Source organism: Tenrec ecaudatus, chromosome 5, assembly GCF_050624435.1.
Source record: "Tenrec ecaudatus isolate mTenEca1 chromosome 5, mTenEca1.hap1, whole genome shotgun sequence".
Taxonomy (NCBI): Eukaryota; Metazoa; Chordata; class Mammalia; order Afrosoricida; family Tenrecidae; genus Tenrec; species Tenrec ecaudatus.
This window is the reverse complement of record NC_134534.1, coordinates 26,948,939-26,965,044: the sequence shown is the minus strand read 5'-3', so window position 1 is coordinate 26,965,044 and position 16,106 is coordinate 26,948,939. Positions and strand designations below refer to the sequence as shown.

The 16,106-nt window shown below is 40.5% G+C and overlaps 1 pseudogene; it reads left to right on the top strand.

Annotated features, from left to right (window-relative positions):
• The first annotated feature begins 13,591 nt into the window (after positions 1–13,591).
• LOC142448606 (solute carrier family 25 member 53-like) lies at positions 13,592–15,905 on the top strand (annotated as a pseudogene).
• Positions 15,906–16,106: the final 201 nt, after the last annotated feature.

Here is a 16,106-nt window from a genome sequence, read left to right as displayed (position 1 = left end):
TTGCAGCTATGCTGTTTATACTTATGCTGGCACCTTATTATTTTCATATGTATAATATTTTCCAAGCCTCAGCATAAGTTTTATTCCAGACTCTGTCAGGAGTTATCTGAAGGACAGGGGTGGAGACTGTGAGGTGAAATCATCTTTCTTTTCTATAGTAAGAACCAGGTCATGAACCCAATGCTGGTACACTAACTTAAGGGCATGTCTTATCTGAGAATTTTAATACATTGAGGTTCAATTCACATAGAGTGAAACATTAGTATATAAGTTAATGAGCTTTGAAAAGCATCATATATGAAGGAGCTTCACAAACTTTGTGGAAAAAATAGAATTTTAAGAATGAAATTTTACCAAAATATTTTTGAAACCCCTCATGTTTACTTATTGATTGAGTACAGACTACTTTTACTGTCCTCAAACATTGTTAATTGTACTCTATCATGATATATACTATTTATATAATGTTCAAATTATTTCTTCCTTGTGTTAGCTAAGCTTTGCGTCTACTTGGCTGAGACAGAATGTTTAGTGCTTTGGCAGTTAAAGTTTATTAATGCCCAATGATGTCTCACAATATAATCACATAATCAATTTCATAGTGGCATCTAAAGTGAGCCGCCAATCACTTTTGGAAGATAAGGATGGAATACAAACTTCTTCCTTTTGTCACAAGGGGCTCTGGTGATGTGGTGGGTTAGCTTTGAGCCACAAAATTGGTGGTTCAAACTCACCAGCTGCTCTTCCAAAGAAAGATAGACTTCTCGGCCGCATGAAATTCAAAATCTCTGAACCCTAAAGGGTAGTTCTACTGTGTCCTATAATGTTACTATGTGCTGGAGTCGACTGGATGGATGTGAATTTGGCTTGGTATTAGAGTAGGTGTGTCACAGCTGTTATGCAATTGGAAGGAAGTTTCCTTTGGTGGATGGCCTACTTCGTAGAGAAGTAGAAGTTGCAGAAAAGCTTTCTGGATTGTCACTGGATCTGAGTCCTTAATCTGGTTGATCAATGTCATATTATTTTGGAATTGAGCCAATGGCATAAAATATTGCCTTAGATTCAGCCATCAGCATGTATATGGGTATACACACACACATAAATACACCTACATATATAACTGTATATATACTCATATATGTGGGATACCCATATACATGACTATATATATATGTATATATTTGTGTGTATACATACACACACACACACATGCTGCTGTAGAGAACCCAGAAAAACACTCTCAAGAATTCTTTGCCCCAGCACGGGGTCTGGGAGACTATGAATTTTATCGGGCACTAGAGGTTTGCACCACCATTTGTCCGTCTGCTTGTCACTTTGGCAGCGTGTGTGTTGCTGTGTTGCTGAAAGCTATGTCATGGGTATTCCAATACTGACATGATCACCCACAATGAATAGGTGCAAACAGAACTTCCAGAAAGAACAGACTACTAAAAAAAGAGAATAGGCAGGCCAGCACAGAGGAATTGAGGGGAACACAAAAACACTGTCAGTCACTGAGCACGTCACAAATTGAAGAAGGCCATTGCAAGAGCTAGTCCAGAAGATGGATCCCTGAGGTCAGAAGACACGCAGAGTGACACTGTGGAGACCTTCCTTCTCAAGGTAGTGTCAAGCCTAATGGCCTGAACAAAGTCGCGGGAGAGTGAGTCTTTGGGAATTTCATTTGCTGATGGAGAAAGATGTGAAATCAGAAGTAACCATGGGAAAACATCGATGTAACTTAAATTGTACAAAGTATGACTCTAGGAAAGTTAGAAACTATTAAAAATGAAATGGAATGCATAAAGATTGAAATTCTAAGCATCAGTGAGCTGAAATGGTCAGGTATCATTAATTTTGAATCAGAAAAGCATATGGTTTACTATACTGAGAATGACGTCATCAGAAGGAATGATATTGCACTCATTCTCCCAAAGGCCATGTCACAAACTATCATGAAGTACAGAGCTGTCCATGAGAGAATGTCTATCCACAAACAAGGAAATATAATAAATACCACTATGCATATTAATGCACAATTGACTTTAGATGGTTCTGTAAACACTGAAGAATTCTACTAAAGGTTTTCAGTCCAAAATAGATAAGGCATGCAATGCAGATACGTTGCTACCTTACTGGCAAGTAGAATGCAAAGGCAGGGAAGAGTAGTTATAAATCATGGATTTGATAATAGAAATGAAACTGAAGATCCCATGATAGAATTTTGTAAGGCAACGACTTCATCACAAATTCAACTTTTCACCAACCCGGTGACTGCACATGTGGATGTCTTCGGGTGGACTACAAAGAAACCAAACTGACTATATCTGTGGGAAGAGATGATGGAGAAGTTCAATATCAGCAGCTAAAATCATGCAGTGGCCAACTGTGGAACAGACCAGCAATTAATCATGTGTAACTTCACATCGAAGTTGAAGAAATAAAAAGGAGTCCACAAGATCCAAAAGAGCAACCTTGAGTATATCTGACAGGAATTTGGGAGCATCTCCAGAACAGACTGGATGCACTATACACTAGGGACACAAGACCTGGAAAGCTGTGGGATGCTATCAGGAACACCATACATGAAGAAAGCAACAGGTCGAAAACAATGAATAGATCAAAGTGGATGTCAAAAGAGACTCTGAAAATCACTCTTTTAATTGTAGCTCAGCTAAGGTGAATGAGAGAAATGATGAAGCCAAAGAACTGAAGAGAATTTCAAAGGACATCCCAAGAAGACAAAGTGAAATGAAACAATGTGATGTTCAGAGACCTAGATTGGAAAATCAAAAATAAAGAATATGTTCAGCATATCTTAAACTGAAAGAATTAAAGAAAAAGTCAAGCCTTAAGTTGTAATATGGAAAAATTCTATGAGCAAAGAGTGAGTGATTCTGGAAACATGAGATGAAGATGTAAAGGATAAGCAGAGTCACTGAACTAAAAAGAACTATTTGATATTGAACCATTTCAATAGGAAGCATATGAGCAAGAACCAATGCTAGTGAAGGAAAAAGTCAGAGCTGCGCTGAGAGCATTGGCCAAAACCAAGGCTCCAGGAACTGATGGAATGTTTCCACAAATGAAATGTTTCCACAAGCTGAGGAAGCACTGAAAGCACACACGTGTTAATGCCAGGAAATTTGAAAGGCAGCTACTCAGCTAACTGACAGGAGGAGATCCATATTTGTACCTATTCCAGAGAAAGGTAATAAAACAGAATGCTCAAATTACAGAGCATCATCATGGATATCACAGGCAAGGAAAATTTTTCTGAAGATTATCAGCAATGAGTGCAGGTATACGTTGAGCAGGAACTGCCATAGGTCCAGGGCAGCTTCAGAAGAGGAAGTAGAACAAAGGCCATCATAACTGTTGTCAAAGGAATTTTGAATGAAAAAAATACAATTCATAAAGTTGTTTCCTTGTGTTTTATTGACTGTATGGATCACAAAAATGTATGGATAGCCTTGAGAAAATGGGTATTCCAGACCACTTCATTGTTCTCATATAGAACTTGTACATGGACCAAGGGCATTGGTGCAAATAAAACAAGGGGACACACATGGTTTGAAACCAGGAAAGGTATGCTACAGGGCTGTATCCTGTCTCCATGCGTGTATGTGGAGCAAATAATCAGAGAAGCTGGATTATATGAACAAGAATGTGGCATCAAAATTCAAGTAAGGCTAATTAGCAACCATCAAGAGTCAGAATACATAACTTATCTGGCTGACATGGAGGAAGACAAGAAGCACTTGCTGAGGCAGATCAAGAATTTTAGCCTTTAGTATGGATTACAACTCAATGAAAGGAAAACCCAAACTTCACAACTGGATCAGTAGATACCATCATGAAAAATAGAGAAAAGATTGATGCTATCAAGGATTTCATATTGCTTAACGTAATTAAAACAAAATATTAAGAACTTCAGAACAGTTTGGCAAATTGTATTCCAAAATGTACTCCTTTTACACTTTCACTCTCAATGTAATTTTCTTTAGTGAATTACCTTTAAATCTAGCTATGTACACATATTTTTTAAATGGCTTCATTTTTCCCTGCTCTGAATGAGAGACCAGTAGCTGTATCTTAATATCAACATTTGAACTTCCGAATGGTTGTCCATCAAAGTAGGATGTGGAATATGCCTTTGTGAACTATGGTATGCCAGTTGACAATGATCCTGAAACCTCAGGCTCAGTGTCTCACTCCTTCTACGTGTTTCACTGTGGCTGTGAAGTTTTCATAACTTTGTCCCATGTATGCTCTCCTCCCTTCACAGATATATGTGTAGCCCACCAAAGTACATGTGGAGACATATGTCTCCCAAATCTATGTACATCCATGGGTAGAGTATCATGGAAATTCCAGTACCTGTTCATCTGGTAGATCTATCTATCGACGAATGTTTTTATTGTTTTTTTTTTTTAGGTTTTCAAAATCTATTTATTTATTTATTTTAAATTTTAACAATTTATTAGGGGCTCATACAATTCTTATCACAGTTCATACATATACATACATCAATTGTATAAAGCACATCTGTACAGTCTTTGCCCTAATCATTTTTCCCCTCTTTTCTTTTTTTACATTTTATTAGGGACTCATACAACTCTTATCACCATCCATACATATACATACATCAATTGTATAAAGCACATCCATACATTCCCTGAACTAATCATTCTCAAGGCATTTGCTCTCCACTTAAGCCCCTTGCATCAGGTCCTCTTTTTTTTTTCCCCTCCCTCCCCTTTCCCCCCTCCCTCACGTGCCCTTGGTAATTTATACCTCGTTATTTTGTCATATCTTGCCCTATCCGGAGTCTCCCTTCCCCCCTTCTCTGCTGTCCCTCTCCCAGGGAAGAGGTCACATGTGGATCCTTGTAATCAGTTCCCCCTTTCCAACCCACTCACCCTCCACTCTCCCAGCATCGTCCCTCACACCCTTGGTCCTGAAGGTATCATCCACCCTGGATTCCCTGTACCTCCAGCCCTCATATGTACCAGTGTACAGCCTCGGTCCTATCCAGGCCTGCAAGGTAGAATTCGGATCATGGTAGTTGGCGGGAGGAAGCATCCAGGATCTGGGGGAAAGCTGTGTTCTTCATCGGTACTACCTCGCACCCTAATTAACCCATCTCCTCTCCTAAATGCCTCTATGAGGGGATCTCCATTGGCTGACACTTGGGCCTTGGGTCTCCACTCTGCACTTCCCCCTTCATTTAATACGGTATGTATATACATATACATATATACATATATACACATACATACACACACTTATATCTTTTTTTTTTTTGCATGATGCCTTATACCTGGTCCCTTGGCACCTCATGATCACACTGGCCGGTGTGCTTCTTCCATGTGGGCTTTTTTGCTTCTGAGCTAGATGGCCGCTTGTTCACCTTCAAGCCTTTAAGACCCCAGACACTATCTCTTTTGATAGCCGGGCACCATCAGCTTTCTTCACCACATTTGCTTATGCACCCATTTGTCTTCAGCGATCCTATCATGGAGGTGTGCAGTCAATGATATGATTTTTTGTTCTTTGATGCCTGGTAACTGATCCCTTTGGGACCACTCGATCACACAGGCTGGTGTGTTCTTCCATGTGGACTTTGTTGCTTCTGAGCTAGATGGCCGCTTGTTTATCTTCAAGCCTTTAAGACCCCAGTCACTATCTCTTTTGATAGCCGGGCACCATCAGCTTTCTTCACCACATTTACTTGTTCGCCCACTTTGGCTACAGCCGTTGTGTCGGGAGAGTGAGCATCATAGAGTTTATGTTCCTGAGTAGAGCAGCCAGTTCACAGAGAGAACAACATGGCTGGCCCTACTATGAGACATGATGCCCCTCAGTGACTAAGGGCGATACAGGGGACAGCACCGGAGACACAGTGTGGGAATTGCACCTGACCTGATCCCACCACACCGAGGCAAATCACTGGGGGAGTGCAGCGGAACCGCAAGGGAATGGAGTGGCAAGGTCCCCAGGGAATGCTGAAAGTGGACTTTGGGGCCAGGGCGTGGTGCCCCAACAGACGGGACTGGAAAATGCTCCTAAGGGCCAGCAAACGATCCCTGAACTAACTACAAGCTTTTCTCTTGTGAACTGTTTTGTTCTGTTCTTTGTCAGTGGTTTGTTTTTGTTGTTTTGTTGTCTGGTTGTATACTGTTGCTTTGTTTTCCTCAGTCTTGTTTTCGTGCATGTTAGTGACTCCACAGGTCTGTCTGAATAGGACAGGCTGGATGAACTATCTGGAGGAAAAACAACGGGACCGACAGTTCCGGGGGGACTTGGGGTGGGGGGGTAGGGGGGGTAAGGAAGTGGTGTTAACAAACCCAGGGATAAGGGAAAAACATGGGACCCCAAATGGTAGAGAAAGGGGAGTGGCAGGCCTGGTGGGAAATGATCAAGGGTAAGGTTGCTTAGAGAAGAGGTATACTCTAGCCCAGGTGGCGATGAAGCATGGTAGTAGGGCAGGAGGAAAGTCAAGGGAGATGGAGGAAAGAGCTAGGAGTCAAAGGGCATTCATGGAGGTCTAGACAAAGACATATACATGCAAATATATATAGGAGTATGGGGAAATAGATCTATGTGTCTATATTTATAGGTCAAGTATTAAGGTGGCGGAAGGACCTTGGGCCTCTACTCAAACACTCCCTCAATGCATGAATACCTTCTTTTATTAAATTGGAACTCTATGTTTTTATTGTTTTTAGGCTCCTTTGAGTCAGTTCTCCCTAATAGTGTCCCCATGCATAAGAGAACGAAACACAACCCAGTCCTACACCATCCTCTTTTTGTGTTGGAGACCATAGTTGTAGCCACTGTGTTAGTCCATGCTGTCACAGATCTTCCTCTATTTACTGTCCCTGTGAACGCATGATATCCTTTTCCCAGGGACTTATGTCTCCTGTTGATAACATGTGCAAAGCGCATGAGAGGAACGCCAGCCAGCCACCCTTCTTCTCAGGAGCATGCTGGCTGTACTCCACCACAGAGCGCGTCATCACTTTGTCAATCCGTGGCATTTTCCCTTTGTCCTTGAGAGCTCTGGTTCTTTCATTAAGGAAAACAATTGGATTTTGTAATGATTCTTTAAATATTTCTAAAGAGGAGGCTTTATATTTTTATGATTTACAGCCTCAAAAGCCCACAGGGCGGTTTTCCCTTGTCCCATAGAGTTGCTTGGTTTGGAATTCACCCTCTGGAAGTGAGATATTTTATTTGTTGTCTATGTTCTGCAGCCGAATCTCCTTGTTGGGCCACGAGTGCCTCACATTGGCCTAGTCTACCTACAAATTTGATTGGAATTACAAAGACCAGGTCACTAAAAGTGTGATTATAAGTTTTGCGTACCGAAAAAGGCTTCTTGATTTAGTAAGAATGTTTTCATCACACCATTTTCTTTACCAAAATATATACTTACATTTTTACAATTTAAAATGTTCATATTTAATGTTGAAATTATTTACATTTAAAGTATTATCCACCAAAACTGCCAGATAGTTTGGACCGAATGACCCCCCAAAAACTTTCTCTTTCATTACTTAAATTGTCTGAAATAACTGATCCATTATTGCATTTAACTGACTTTCACTTGGCGGCATCTGATGGCACTGATTTACTGGCACCATATAACTGTTTGCAAAATTCTGCTAATGGGTCTAACACATCAATAGCTATCATCACACTTCGCCTAAGTGCAAAGACACACAAAAAAACGTGGTATCAAAATGAGCTACATTAGTTTAGCAGAACAGTCATCTGATGTAAATGAGAAGTCATGCTTTACACCATATTATATAAATGTACATTCTGAAAATGCCCTGTTAAATTTTCTTCTTCAGCCACAATCTTTTAAATACATATTAAGTTGTGAAGTGGATTTTGATGCTTTTTTTAGCGATTGTGGATCTTTGAGACTTCACGTGGTTTGTAATTTCATCATAGGCTTCCTTCCCTTTCCTACCAGAGTGGATGCAATGTGTCGAAAAATATTTTAGGTAAATCATACATTTATCCTCAATGTTTTCAGAAGTAAAAACGCGGTGCCTAATCTCAAACAAAATATGAATTTTTATATTAATTACCTTATTCATACTGAGACTTTACTGTAAAGTTACCAAAATGTTTTTCTCAATAATATCCAGTAAGACAAAATCACTTATTACAAATTGGAATTGCATAAATAATATGTTTAATAGAAAGATGCATTTCTTTCCCTCTGATCCACTTGAAGTTTTCCTCTTTTGAACTATACATCAACACACAAAACATCTGTAGAAGCCACTATTCACTCATATATTTTAATGTATTTAAAACACATTAGATAAAAATTAAAGTAGTATTTCTTCTTGAAAATAGACACCATAGTCAAATTTAACAGAAAGACATGAGCAGAGTGTACGGTGATACTTCATCAGTTGAAACTGACACAAATAAATATTTATAATGTATAACTGACTTCCAAATGGAAAAAAAAAAGTTACGAGAGAATTAGAAAACATCTGCATAGGCAATTCACTGAATTGTTAGTGAGAAGTATATGAAAATAAACTCAATCCTTTTTAAATCATAAATATGCAAATTTCAACAACAATGAAGCACCATTGTACATGAATAAATAGATTGGAATTAGAGGGGGAAAGAGATATACTGCTTAGAATGTGGTAACAGGAAATCTCTTACATTTCAGGGCACTCTGAGCATAGTTGAAGGACAGGTAATAGTATGGATGAATTTTGTGAGCCATTCGAGAGCACTGACGGCAGTACAAAGTGAAGACCCAGCAGTGAAGACCCAGTTATAGGACAGGCTGTAGAGCCATAGATTGCAGTGATAGAGCCCTTGCTTGTGATCTATTCCCAGGGGGAGACAGAGGAGAAAGAGAGAGAGAGAGAGTAAGGCCAACTAGTCGGATGTCTCGGGAGTCATGTAAAATCTTGTGACTTGCCCCCAATAGGCAGAGACATCTTCATCAGGTTCAGGATGACTAGCGCGAACTCTGACTTAACTCGGAGTGTGCAGGCTCGGAGAAGGATTGCCATGAAAGCAGTTAGCAATGTGGAGGGTCAGTGTGGGAAGGTTGGCTCTGGACAAGCTTCCAGCTCTCAATTGGATTCTTGCGTATCCCTGATGGCAAGATTTCTTTGGTGCCTCTGGAATTCCGATTTCTGGCTGTCATACGCATTGAGATAACCCACACAAGTGACTGCCCTTAGATGTCCTTTTGAAACTTAGGCCTTGAAAAACTTGGTTCCTAAAAATAATTTTGGAGTCAAACAATGGTCTAGAAATTATAGTAAGGCTGCTTTGCTTGGATATTGTGTTCTTTGAAAGGACTCAGCCAGTTTGGGGAAACAGACTGAAAATCTCATACTGGAAGTTATGCTTTGGGTAAATTAGTAAATATCTTTCATTGTTCTTCAAAGACAATGCTAGGTGAAAGTCTTCACTGATCACAAATGTGTCACTTTTTTCAGACTCCTTTTCCCATGGTTTGGTCTCTCACTCCCTGCCACTGAGTGACTGACTCGGGGAGACCGTGTGGGACAGAGAGAATGACTCCAGTGCAGTTCCAGGATGTCAAGCCTTTGCAGGAGCACACGGCCTTGTCTTTCCCACAGAGAGTGGCTCCTGGTTTTAAACCATTGACCTTATACTTTGCAGTTCAACGGATAGCCCACCAGGCCACCAGGGCTCCAATAAATTTGGAAAATCTCCTCTTCAGCACATTTAGACACACTCATGAAAATGTTACTCTGAGTTGCAAATTGTATACTCAATATGAAGTGCCTTCACAGGGCAGCGACCAAACATTGAGTACAGAAGGTCAAAGGTATATAAGACTGACTTGAACAGTTAAAACTTGTCAGCAGATTTCCCATGTGGTGTATGCTAGACCTGATCTGGTATCCAAAAGTTTATATATTTGGGGGTTGTATTGTTTTGTTTGGTTTTTGATTGTACATAATAGGGGGTGTCTAAAGAGTGCTATGCCATTGGGGTCACCCTCTTGCAGTTGCAGTAATTTTGGGGTATATGAAAACCAAGACTGATGAACCCATAGAGTCAGCACTTGGAATAAGGGCTTGAGGGGATGTGGTAGTGGAGTGAAGGGGTAATGATGTCAGGGGTCCATATAGAAAAAGAATGCTTGGAAACGGATTGTGGTAGTAAATGTACGATTCTGCTGGGCATGATTGAACTATGGAATGATCTGATTGATATATACATATATATACATATATATATAAATACCCATCAATAATTTTTTAAAAGATAAAATTAAAAAGTTGGCAGTTCAAATCTGACCTCTCTCTGGAGAAAGTGTGGCAGTTTATTTCTGTTAAGTTTCTTCATGGTCATGGAGTCGATTCCAATTCATAAAGACCCATGAGACAGAGCAGAGCTGCTTCCTGGGATTTCCGAGTCCATTCGTTTTTACAGTGCAGACAGACTCATCTTTTCCCTGAAAGCTGCTAGTGTGTTTGAACCACAGACATTAAGGTTAGAGACTCAATGCTTAACTCACCATGCCGCAGAGCCCCTTTCCTTCAAACTCCCAAGTTGTTTCTGGATAGAACAGAGTAGAACTGGCCCTTTGGGTTTCTGAGACTGCAATGATTTACATGGAAGAAAGTTTCATGCCACAAAGCACCAAGTGGTTTCAAGATGCACACCTCTCAGCAGTCCCCTGTGTAACCCACGACACCACCAAAACTCCTTCGGATATGTGACATCCTTGAAAATCCTAAGTGGCAGGTCTACTTAGTTCTATAGGGTCACTATGAGTCAGAATTGACTCATTACCAATGGGTTTGTGGTGTGGTAGATTCAGTAAGCTTTGATCAATTTCAGTTATTGGCTCAATATGATTTTGCTTTAATATCTCCATGCAGTTGTCCACCTGGACCTTTCTAAAATGCAGTTTGTAGTACCCTCCTCGCAAGTCATAGTGAAAACCAGTGTTTTCTGGAGTCAAGTTTCCGGGTTCTGAAATTTAGAAATATCAAATTATCTGTAAATAACTAGCTTTATTTTTATAAGCACATGATAAATGTAAGAAGTAAAGAAAAGAACCTTTTTCTCTCTAAACCACTGTAACTATCTTACGAATGTCATTAATTTTGTCTTTTTCTTGGATTTATTTACACATATTTCATGAATGAGAAAATGTCGATTTTAAATTTGCATTAACTTTTTATTTGATGTACTATTATTTTAAAGGGTAATCTTGTCTTGAATTAAAATGAATTGATGTTTGCCAAATCAATCCTATCCTTACACTAAGGGCTTGAAGTCAATTCTGCTGTGATTTATTTTCATATTGCCTTACACAAAGTTTTCCCATTCTCGTATAAACATAACAGTCTGATTACAAAATTAAAGTCCAGTAGTAGCACCTCATATATATTTATATCTATTATTTAAACAATAACCTGGCTAATAGAAAAAAAAATATGGTTGGAAGTGTTTGCCTTTTCTTCCATCTGAATTGCTTGTTAATAAACATACTAAGATTAAAATTATAGTCTTAACCCTACTGACCAATTCAGTAGGAAAGAGGAAAACATTCCATTGAAGATTATGGGAACCGACCTAAGGCTCTGTTGGAAGAACCCTGGTGTCATAGTGGGTTGAGAATGGGGCTGGTAACAGAAAGGTCAGCACCAGCTCTTCCCATGGGAGAACAATGAGACTTTATGCTTTTGTAAGATTTGCAAAGACTCGTTGACTTCATGTCAGTGTATTTTTAAAGTTTGATATGATATGATATGATGATATGATATGATATGTATTATTTGGGAATTTCATTTAATAGTTTTTATAGGAATGAGTTGTCTTCAACTGTATAAAATAGATGTTTTGGTTTATTTGCACATGTACCTCTGAATTATGAATGTGACAAAATTTAGAACAGAGAGAAGCAGGTTAGAATTGGTCCGTAAGGCTTTTAAAGAGGTGATGTTTTAGGCACTACGTTTGAGCCACCTTTGGGTAGATTTGAACTACCCACCTTTCTGCTAATATTCACATGCTTCAGCAAAATCATAGCTGATTTATCTGGAACCTACTGAACCTACTCATGCTCAGACTCCAAGGTCCTTTTGGACAATATGACCTCCAATGAAAAATTTGTATCTGCAGATCTGTGCCATTACCTTGCTGTAGCTTAGAGAACTATAGGCCCAGAGATTTCTATATATTTTCATAGTGATTCAAGAAGCTGAAAGAATTAATAACCAACAGTTTTGAAAGAATGGTGTGTTCAAAATAAGTTTCCAAATAAAATGAAAATAATTACATCTTGACTGTCACCAAGGAATTGATAAATAGCAGCATATAAAAATCTGTAAGCATAATGTCATTTTCACATCTAACAAAATTAACAATAATTCCCTAATATCATTTAAAAGGTTTTCAAAGGTTGGCAAAAAGTTCACAAAAAGTTTATGGGAAAAAAATGATGAGCACAGCCATTCTGGAAAACCATTTGGCCTATCAATATTACATCTATACTGACCAGCACTTTCACTCCAAGTTATATACCAACAAAATATATGCAAATTCAAAAATATGTACAAAAATATTCAAAGCAACACTATCTGAAATAGTTTCAAGCTTGAAGTGACTGGACTGAAATGTCTATGCACTGGAGAATGGATAGAGTGAGGCATAAACACTCAACACAGCCCCATATTTATCAGTGTCAGTGTGTCTTAATGTGGTGGCTTGTGCGTTGCTGTGACGTTGGAAGCTATGTCACTGATATTCTAAATACCAGCAGAGTCACGTAAAGTGAACAGGCTTCAGGGGAGCTTCCAGATAAGAAGTGACGATGAAGAAGAAATAAGCTGTCCACTTCTGGGGAGATAGCCACTGAAATTTTTATGGCTAGCATTGAAACACCGCCACATACTGACAACCTAATTATAGCAGTAGAACACAGTGCGAGAAGATGGGCATCTCACATTGGAAAGTAGTCAATATATGACTGCCTTCTAAAACTATAGTCAGCCATATGATGTACCTGGGGTAAACTCTGGGGGGGGGAGGAAGTAAAGCTTTTGGGACCTTCCATTGAAATGAGAAGGGACAGTTGCAAACATCAGTGAATAAGATAACATGTGAGCAAGAGTCAATGGTGCTGCAGGAAGAAGTTCAAGCTACACTGAAAACATTAGTCAAAACCGAGGCTTCAGAATTGTTTACACAACCGCAGGGAGCCACGAAAGCACTCACTTATCTCTGCCAGGGAATCAGGTAGACAGGTATTTTGCCAACTGACTGGAAGAGATCCATAATTGTATGCATTCCAAAAAAAGATTCAACTGAATGATCAAATTATAGTGCAATATCATTCTTATCCCATGAATGTAAAATTTTGTTGAAGCTCATCCAATAATGTTGTAGAAGTATATTGATGGGGAACAGTAGACTCAAAAGAGGATGTGGAAAAAGGTTATCACTGTTGACTTTAGATGGATCTTAACTAAACAGAAAATACCAGAAAGATATTTACTTGTTTTTTATGGATCCTACAAAGGCCGTATGAACGATATGAACGATAACAATGTATGAACGATTACAAACTATAGAGAACCTTGAGAGGAATGAGAACTTCAAAATACTTCATTATGTCCATGCAGAGCTTTTTACGTGGATCAAGAAGCACTTGTGCAAACAGAACCTTAGACCATATAAAGATCCAACAAAGAACAGCTGGCACACTTCTGAGAAACAAAGATGGTGAGATTGGTCCTTGTGTACTTTGTCCATGTCAAGAAAGACAAGGCTCTGGAAAGGCTATCATCCACGGTGAAGTAGAAAGGCAGAGAAAAAGAGGAAGGTCCGAAAGGAGAGGGATGGACAGGGTGGTTGCAATAATGGGCTCGAGTAGTTGTGAGGATGGTGGATGACCCAGCCGTCGTTTGCTCTTCCACACTTAGGATCATTATGAATAGCTGCCCACCCTTTGGCATCTAACAACATACACTCAACATAAAATAGAAAAATATTACCTATGGATACAAACAAAACATGGGTGAATCTCACTGATTAAATATTAAAGAACCAGACCGAAATACTATATCCTATGATGTCATTTGTAAGTTGCTCAAATAAGCAAGTAAGGCAAGTTAATTCATGGTATTGGCAGTGTTTGTTTCCAGGGCGGGGGGAGGACTTTTGAGCTACTAGTATTTCATTTCATAGTACTGGCAAGCCATACACAATGTGTCTCCTAATTTGCTGTATACACTTCTTTAAAAAGGTATGAACCATCAGACACTTCGATTTTCAACAGCAGTGAAAATGAACCCATGAGACAATGAACTCTGTGATGAGTCACCCTATAAAGGACACTGTCATCATGAAGAGGTGCCTCGGTGGCACAGTAGCTTGTGCTTTGCTGTTAACTAGAAGGTTGGTGGGTCGTTGTTGACTTGAATCTACCAGCGTTGCCCTAGAATAAAGGCCTGGTGATCTTTGTTCTTCAGATTACCAACATCAGAAGATATTATAAGGGATGCGGTTCTACCCTGACATATAGGAGGTTACCGTGAGTGGGCCTGCTGGCAACATCACTGTTTCTCTCTAACTACTTAGGATGTGCATTTCAAAACAACAGAAACAAACTTGAAATATTTATGAAAAAGGGTCCGTGAAGCTAAGGCACAGCAAGGAAGGCAAATGGTGACTAGAGAGGAGACGGTGGGACGACGCGAGACAGATCACACAGGACATGGCAAGAGTAAGGAGCGTTTTTCTTTTCTTTCGGTCTGAGGATAAAGCACAGCAGAATGTGAAGCAGAAATACAAACTGCTGAGTGTTCTCTCCCACGACTGTCCCTGCGAAGAGCAGCGGATGTTCCAGTCGCCACCTCTGCGTTTGCAGGCCCCAGGGCAGGTGCCTCTGGCCACCGCCCCAGAAGCAGATGCTGGGGAGTTTCTTCCCTTGGGTCCCAGCAGTCTGCACTGTGGGGAGAAGAGGGAGTATCTCTGGGAAGGGGCTCCAGCCAAGGACGGGAGAAGAGACTCCGGGAAAGTCCGGTTGGCCCTCTAAAGTCTAAGGCCTCGGGCTGTTTCCAACTTTATGTCAACATTTCTGATTTGTCCTATTTATAAGGTTGTGTTTGTCAGTGGTGAGGCTGTAAGTTAGCTTTGGCATGAAGACCCTTAGTACACCTACGGGAGAATCTACTGGCCTCTTCTCTCCCGCACATCACAGGAGACTCCAAGCTTGGGGAGTATGAGAGCCTGAGCTTGCTGAGCTTGCTCTCGGCCTATCGGATCATACTCCCTGAGACACTGCTGGACAGTGGGACCATATTTGGTGGGGTGGAGACTGTGGTGCTCAGCCCCTTTGAAAGGGTGCAGAATGTGCTCTAGAATGGGCGCAAGCAAGCCTGCTTTCCAAGCTCCTTCAGTCTCCTTAAATAATCCCAGTCTTATGGGCTTTGGGGGCAGCTGTCCAGGGCCTACAATTCGGAGTTTCTGGCTGGAGCTTGCCAAGAACAGCCTGGGAAGTGCTCTGTACTTTTCCTTGCAGGATCTCATCCAGGAAGGCCAGAAAGCACAAGGCCTGCCCCATTGGGTTCCTGCTTTGGTGTCAGGTAGCATCAATGGAACAATCACTTGTCTAGTCTGTATCCTCTGATCCCGCTGGTGGCCACTAGCAGTCCCATACTGGCTGGCAGACCATGCCTAGCCTGTGGGCCTCTGTCAAGGATGGATGGGACACTCACAGCCAAAAGATGTCCCTGATCTACCTTGGGGGTCCCCTGGTCATCCTAAGGTCCAGTGTGACATGCGACATCCCTACTGTACTCCATGACTTCCTACAGAGGAAGTTCTACTCCAAGAAAAAGCTGAGAGACTGCTGCTGAAAGTGTGGGGAGGACATTTTTCGCTATTCTAAGCCCTCCCAGGTTGGTTCTATGAAACTTTCTTCTTTGGCGTGGTACAGCCATCTATAAACCTTGCCGGATTGAAGTTCCCAACTAGAACTGAGTTAGCCACAAACAAAGCCCAATAAGATTCCTTGGCCAGAAAGAAAAACTTACCCCAGTCTATCTACAACTGTAGTA